We start from the raw sequence: 8,230 nt of genomic DNA, 5'->3' as shown, positions 1-8,230 counted from the left end.
CCGCCAGATCAAAATCTGGACAAACAGAGATCCCCTCCTATCCTTGATTAAGAAATGTGTCCTGACTAGGGATTGGGCGCCCGCACACGGAGCATGCCCCGAGGAGGTCAGACCGTTTCACAGACAGATAGATGAGCTCTCCATCCAAGCCGACTGCCTACTATGGGGCAGCAAGGTAGTTATGCCGCAGAAGGAAAGGGAAGCATTCATCAGGGAACTCCACAACTAGCACCCAGGCATCGTGCTAATGAAGGCCATTGCCAGGTCACATGTATGGTGGCCGGGAATTGACTCAGACCTGGAACACTGTGTTCGCAGGTGCACGACGTGTGCCCAGCTGGGTAATGCCCCCAGGGAGGCCCCGCTCAGCCCGTAGTCCTGGCCCACCAGGCCATGGTAACATATTCATGTAGACTCTGTGGGCCCATTCATGGGAAAAATGTTCCTCATTGTTGTTGATGCGTAGTCGAAATGGATCGAGTACATCATATTGAATTCGTGCACGACATCCACCATTGTGGAGAGTCTGCGTGCGGTCTTTGCGACCCATGGCTTGCTGGACATCCTGGTTGGCGACAACGGCCCGTGTTTCACTAGCTATGAATTCCGGAAGCTCATGTCGGGTAATGGCATCAAACATGTCAGGACGGCACCGTTCAAGCCAGCTTCCAATGGCCAGGCGGAACGTGCGGTCCAAATCATAAAACAGGGCATGCTCCGGATTCAAGGACCCTCCCTTCAATGCCGCCTATCGCGCCTCCTGCTGGCCTGTAGGTCCCGACCGCTTTCGCTCACGGGAGTCCCGCCCTCGGAACTACTCAAGAAACGTACACTTAAAACTCAGCTGTCCCTCATTCATCCTGTCCTGTCAGACATTGTTGAGGGCAAGCGCCAGTCCCAAAATGAGTGCCATGACCGTAACTCAAAGGGGAGATGTATAGAAATCGATGACCCTGTATTTGTTCTTAATCACGCTTTGGGGCCCAAGTGGCTTGAGGGTGCTGTAATTGGCAAAGAGGGGAATAGGGTCATAGTGGTCAGACTGAACAATGGACAGACATGCCGCAAGCATCTGGACCAAGTAAAAAAAAGGTTCAGCATGAACACTGAGGAACCTGAGGAAGACCATGAGATGTTGCCCACACCACCGCCAGTGAACGAGCAACAAGAACATTCAGCAGCATGCACAGTCCCTGCGGCCAGCCCGGACAAGCCAGAATCATCACAGGTGACAGAGACGCATGCCAAGGCTCAACAACCAGAGCCCCAACTGCGGCATTCCACGAGAGAGCATCGACCGCCTGAAAAACTTAATCTTTGACCCCATAAGAGATTGCGGGGGAGGTGATGCCATGTATGTAACCTTCATGTAACTGTAACCTTCATAATAACACTGCATACTGTATACACCTAAGAAATGTACACCTTGACCACAGCGGGTGAACTTGTGGGAGACACTCCTCACCTGGTCATCCAGGTATATAAAGGGAGGTCCCACGCAGGGTCATCACTTATTGGTCCTGTGAATAAAGGTTCAGGTCACAGAGTGACCTTGTCTGCAGAATGTGCCTCGTGTGAACTTCTAGTAATGTGTAAGGACACTACACTGTCGATGCCTTTGACAGTGCAGGCTCCCCCATCAAAGCCCGCCAGATCAAAATCTGGACAGAGATCCCCTCCTATCCTTGATTAAGAAATGTGTCCTGACTGGGGATTGGGCGCCCGCACACGGAGCATGCCCTGAGGAGGTCAGACCATTCCACAGGCGGATGGATGAGCTCTCCATCCAAGCCAACTGCCTACTATGGGGCAGCTGGGTAGTCATGCCCCAGAAGGGCAGGGAGGCATTCATCAGGGAACTCCATAGCAAGCACCAAGACATTGTGATGATGAAGGCAATAGCCCGGTCACACGTTTGGTGGCCTGGAATTGATTCAGACCTGGAACACTGTGTTTGCAGGTGCACGACCTGTGCCCAGCTGGGTAATGCCCCCAGGGAGGCCCTGCTCAGCCTGTGGCCTGGCCCACCAAGCCATGGTCACGCATTCACGTTGACTACGCGGGCCCGTTCATGGGGAAGATATTCCTCATTGTAGTAGATGCGTACTCGAAATGGATCGAGCGCATCATCCTGAATTCATGCACGTCATCCACTACCGTGGAAAGCCTACGTGCGATCTTTACAACCCATGGCTTGCCGGACATCCTGGTTAGTGATAATAGCCCGTGTTTCACGAGCTATGAATTCCGAGAATTTATGTCGGGCAATGGCATCAACCACGTCAGGACTGCGCCGTTCAAGCCGGCCTCCAATGGCCAGGCGGAATGGGCAGTCCAAATCATTAAGCAAGGTATACTTAGGATTCAAGGACCCTCCCTACAGTGCCGCCTATCGAGCCTCCTGCTGGCCTATAGATCCAGCCCGCACTCGCTCACGGGGGTCCCGACACTCAAAACTCGGTTGTCCCTCATCCACCCAGTTTGACCGACATAGTTGAGGGCAAGCGCAAGTCACAAAACGAGTACCATGACCGTAATTCAAGGGGGAGATGTATAGAAATAAATGATCCTGTCTTCGTCCTCAATCATGCCATTGGGCCCAAATGGCTTGAGGGTACTGTAATTGACAAAGAGGGGAATAGGGTCATCGTGGTAAAACTCAACAATGACCAGATATGCCGTAATCATCTGGACCAAGTAAAAAAAAGGTTCAGCATGGACACGGAGGAACCTGAGGAAGACCATGAGATGGAGCTCACACCACCACCAGTGAACGAGCAACAAGAGCAATCAGAAGAATGTACAGTCCCTGCGGTCAGCCCGGAATCACCACAGGTGACAGACACTCACGTCAGTGTCCAACAACCAGAGCCTCAACTGCAGTGCTCCACGAGGGAGCGTAGACCACCTGAAAGACTAAACCTATGATCTCAGTAAGACTTTGGGGGGTGGTGGTGGGGGGAAGGTGATGTCATGTTTGTAACTACAATGTAACACCACTGTATTACTGTATACACTCAACTTAGTTGCACACCTTGACCACAGGGGGTGAACTTGTGGGAGACACTCCTCACCTGGTCATCCAGGTATATAAAGGGAGGTCCCACGCAGGGTCATCACTTATTGGTCCTGTGAATAAAGGTTCAGGTCACAGAGTGACCTTGTCTGCAGAATGTGCCTCGTGTGAACTTCTAGTAGTGTGTAAGGACACTACACTGTCGATGCCTTTGACAGTGCAGGCTCCCCTATCACAGCCCACCAGATCAAAATCTGGACAGAGATCCCCTCCTATCCTTGATTAAGAAATGTGCCCTGACTGGGGATTGGGCGCCCGCACACGGAGCATGCCCTGAGGAGGTCAGACCATTCCACAGGCAGATGGATGAGCTCTCCATCCAAGCCAACTGCCTACTATGGGGCAGCCGGGTAGTCATGCCCCAGAAGGGCAGGGAGGCATTCATCAGGGAACTCCATAGCAAGCACCCAGACATTGTGATGATGAAGGCCATTGCCCGGTCACACGTTTGGTGGCCTGGAATTGATTCAGACCTGGAACACTATGTTTGCAGGTGCACGACCTGTGCCCAGCTGGGTAATGTGCCTCGTGTGCCTTGTGGGAGACACTCCTTACCTGATCACACAGGTATATAAAGGGAGGTGCCATGCAGGGTCATCACTTCTGGAGTCCTGTAATAAAGAGCTAAGTTCACAGAGTGGCCTTGTCCCTGGAATGTGCCTCGTGTGGTTCCATGCTGTAGACTAACAACCACCTCTTCATAGAGACACTCTCCTCCAACTCTCCCAGTTCATACTGGTACTCTTACCCTCCCTCCTCAGTTCAACCTGACATTCTTCTTTCATCTGTCATTCCCACCGATATTTCTCCTTCTCCCTCCACAATTCAACCTGACACTCATTACCCCCACTAACCCAGTTTAAGTTGGTACTCTTCTTTCCACCCCCCTCCCCCATTGAAAGTGAAACTCATTTTCCCCCATTTGAGCTGACGCCCTTCAAGCTGGTGCTCTACCCTCCTGCTCTCTTAGTTCATGCTGGCGATCTTCTTCCCTCAGTGAATGGTAACATGCTTCCTCCCCACTTCTCTCTGAGTTAATGCTGGCACTTTTCTTCAACTCCCAGCTTCTGCCACTTGCTTTTCTCACTTTGTCTCCCTTTCATTGCCATCCATTTCCCCCCGTTTTTCTTTTCATGACTTGAAGTACGCTTCATTTATACTGACACTTCCTTTGTAATGGGGACCACTTTCTGAAGCAGTTACTCCTACAGTTGAACATGGTGGACAGAAGTTGGATCCATTTTAAAACAACAATGAACAGCAGTTTAACAATTTGTTGTGGCCAGTATCTTTCTTGGTTACTGGGGAAGGTCTGTACATGCAGGCTAGCAATAGCAAAACTGCTTTGCTGGACGAATTGGAGTTGGCCTGAAATACTTCATCAGTTCAGCCAGCTAGCAGCTTAAAAAAAGGCGCTTTGCAATTCATTGTTCCCTTTCTTACCTCAAGTTAATTCATGAGAGCTGATGGCGAAGGTTAATTCCATTAGTTATATTGAAAGTAATTAGCACCTTGCCTATACTCCTGTTCCACAAATTGTTTTCATCACTTAGGTGGCTCTTTGAAGTTGGCACGCTCACCTGTTTTGCCTAAATTATTAAACTATAGCTATGGGTTTATATATTATGATCCAATTGCTAACATTAAAATACCTAACTCAGCATCAAAGCTTTCCTCCTGGCAAGGATAGGAGACTTGCTTCAAGTCCAAAGAAATCCAACAGCGCCCCAAGAACCAGCAATGAGCAGGAAATATCAAGAAATACTTTAAATATATATATTATTTGTGGTGAATTTTTATGCATAATAAGGTAAGGAACATCAGTGGGATCAAGATGACTTTTCTACTTTGAGACCCAGTTCTGGGATCAGGATAATCGCACATCAATTCAGCATGGTCATGTGCAGAATAAAATACAGTATCTTCCATTTTGTGGAACATCTACTTTAACCTCAACCTTAGCTGACACCACTATTACACCTCGTGTGAATTTTTCTGCCTTCACACCAGCCATCCTTTGAGTTTTAAGTTTGGTAGCATCTTTTAGCTAATAGATGGAGTGTTCCAACACTTATTTCACTTAGACCTCAAACAGCTAGCTTTCATCCTATTAGCGTGGACTGGATTTGAACTCGGGCTGCAAAGGTAAAGGGGTGGATCGTGTGAAAAGGATCAGCTACAAGTTTCAGAATGCATAACTGCTACTTCAGCTGTTTTGTGAGCAGCAGTTGCTGGTGGCCAGATTCATTGGGAAATGGGGCTTTACAGATGCCAAAAAAAAGGCATCCTTGATAGGAGGCTTGATAGGTGACCAAAGATGACAGTCTTGGCTCCATTCCAGAGACTTGAGCACATAACCTCGGCTAACATTTCAGCACAGTACTGAGGGGGAATCTGCCTTTTGGATGTTAAACCAAGGCCCCATATTCTTTCTCGGTTGGATATAAAAGATCCCATGGTATTACTTGAAGAGTTCTTCTGGTTTCCTGGCCAACATCGACCTGAAATGTTAACTCTGTTTCTCTCTCCACAGATGCTGCCTGACCTGCTGAGTATTTCCAGCATTTTCTGTTTTATGTCAGATTTCCAGCATCAGCAATGTTTTGCTTTTGTTTCAAAAGTACTTCATTGACTGTGAACTGATTTGGGATGGTCTGAGAACATGAACAGTGCTATACATATGCAAGTTCTTTCTTTAGGAGTAATAGAACGGCCCAGTCTGCACCGATGGCTCCTCAAATGCTGGTGGTTGGCATGTATACATGCAGGGAGGTGGGACTATATGGATTGAGAATGGCATAGCCTGAAATCAAATGATTAAAATATGAAAGTAAAATATACATTTTGTTAAAAAAGACACTCCAGAACTCTTATCATTCCCATTGTATTAAACAGTAAAGAATATTAGCATGGACACACTGTAGATTTTACAGTGTCCAACATTTGCTTATCACCTCTGGGTAGCACTCTCACCTCTGGGTCAGAAGATTGTGAGTTCAAGTCTCATTCCAGAGACTTGAGCACAAGAATCTACGCTGTACTGAGGGAGTGCTGCGCTGTTAGAGGTGACGTCTTTCAGATAGAAACATAGAAAATAGGTGCAGGAGTAGGCCATTCGGCCCTTTGAGCCTGCACCACCACTCAATAAGATCATGGCTGATCATTCACCTCAGTACCCCTTTCCTGCTTTCTCTCCATACCCCTTGATCCCTTTAGCCGTAAGGGCCATATCTAACTCCCTCTTGAATATATCCAATGAACTGGCATCAATAATTCTCTGCGGTTGGGAATTCCACAGGTTAACAACTCTCTGAGTGAAGAAGTTTCTCCTCATCTCAGTCCTAAATGGCTTACCCCTTATCCTTAGACTATGTCCCCTGGTTCTGGACTTCCCCAACATCGGGAACATTCTTCCTGCATCTAACCTGTCCAGTCCTGTCAGTATTTTATATGTTTCTGTGAGATCCCCTCTCATCCTTCTAAACTCCAATGAATACAGGCCCAGTCGATCCAGTCTCTCCTCATATGTCAGTCCTGCCATCCCAGAAATCAGTCTGGTGAACCTTCGCTGCACTCCCTCAATAGCAAGAATGTCCTTCCTCAGATTAGTAGACCCAAAACTGAACACAATATTCCAGGTGAGGCCTCACTAAGGCCCTGTACAACTGCAGTAAGTCCTCCCTGCTCCTATACTCAAATCCCCTAGCTATGAAGGCTAACATGCCATTTGCCTTCTTCACCGCCTGTTGTACCTGCATGCCAACATAAGACTTTAAACCGAGGCCCCCTGTGCTCTCTCAGATGGATGTAAAAGATCACATAGCACTATTTTGAAGACGAGCAGGGGAGTTATCCCTGGTGGCTTAGCCTATATTTATCTATCAATCAACATAATTAAAACAGATTATCTAGTCATCATAACATTGCTGTTTGTGGGAGCTTTGTTGAGATTAGCCAATTTGTAGTTATCTCTGGTCACTTTCATAATCGACTGCAAACCAATATGGTGAGTATATTGTGTTTAATCAGAGTTTAAGACGGAATATAATATACTAGTTATACAGCAAAATCAGACAACCGTAACAAGCAGCTGGTACCGATCAGACAGACGGCTTGCGTGCGTGAGCAGTTCTCTGGCTTAAGGCCTCTCTTCCTCTCGCCTAGAACCTCCTTTGGTGAGCATGGGATCACTTTCGAAAGAGCGTTCGAGCAGTCCAACTTCAGTATGACTTTCACCTTCATCATCTATGCTAAAGTCCATCTTTTATTCTCTTTTTAGCGGTGGCCCTGGAAAGGAATATTGACAAAACTTTTTAACCTATAGAGGTTCCCCTAAAAACTCAGCACCCAATGGGAAGTCAAGTTCTTTGTCTAAATTCTTGAATCAAAGCCCTCCCCTAAAGGGGTCTCATACTATTAGTTAATTTGTCTTTTTGTTTAAACTTTCTGAAGGTTCGTCCATTGGAATTCATCTTATCTCTCTTGTCGCTATTCTCCCTGGTACAATCAGTACAAGCCTGGTACCCTTTTAATCATGGGGCCCAAGCCAGAGCTGTCTCATTTCAACCGGTCGTTATCTTCCTTTAATCTAATAAACTGCTCCATCCTGAGGTGGATACTTTAACCTCCCCAAATTCCTTCTATTCTGTTTTTATACTAATTAACTGTTAATTATCTTTGCAAGCAGTTCTGTTAAGCTAACTCCAATTCCTATCTTAACATTATAACTTGATTATTAGTAATAATAGAAGAACCGTAGACATTGAGTCTTAGTTGGTCAACTTAAAGATATATGAACAAAGTTGAAATCCTAACTTGAAAACAGTAGTTACTTGCTTGGAAACAAGATTATATATGGCTGTCATAGTGCAGAATGCTATAACATCTGCAGGGAATCAAAAATATAAGCAGATTCTAAGCATCTTCTAGTTATTCTAATACTAGTTTGACGAGACTTTTTGTCTCCAGTTCTAACACAATCATGTAAACACAGCATTATTCATGTCACAGTTTTGTTTGTACAGGGTGTATAACCATGTACATTTTGGACACCACTGATTTCGAACAGCTTGCTGTACTTACATTGGCTGCTGCGTTTCCTACATTGCAACAGTGACTACACTTCAAAAGTACTCCCTTGGCCGTAAAGCGCTT

This window comes from Pristiophorus japonicus, chromosome 8, assembly GCF_044704955.1.
Source record: "Pristiophorus japonicus isolate sPriJap1 chromosome 8, sPriJap1.hap1, whole genome shotgun sequence".
Taxonomy (NCBI): Eukaryota; Metazoa; Chordata; class Chondrichthyes; family Pristiophoridae; genus Pristiophorus; species Pristiophorus japonicus.
This window is presented reverse-complemented; position numbering follows the sequence as displayed.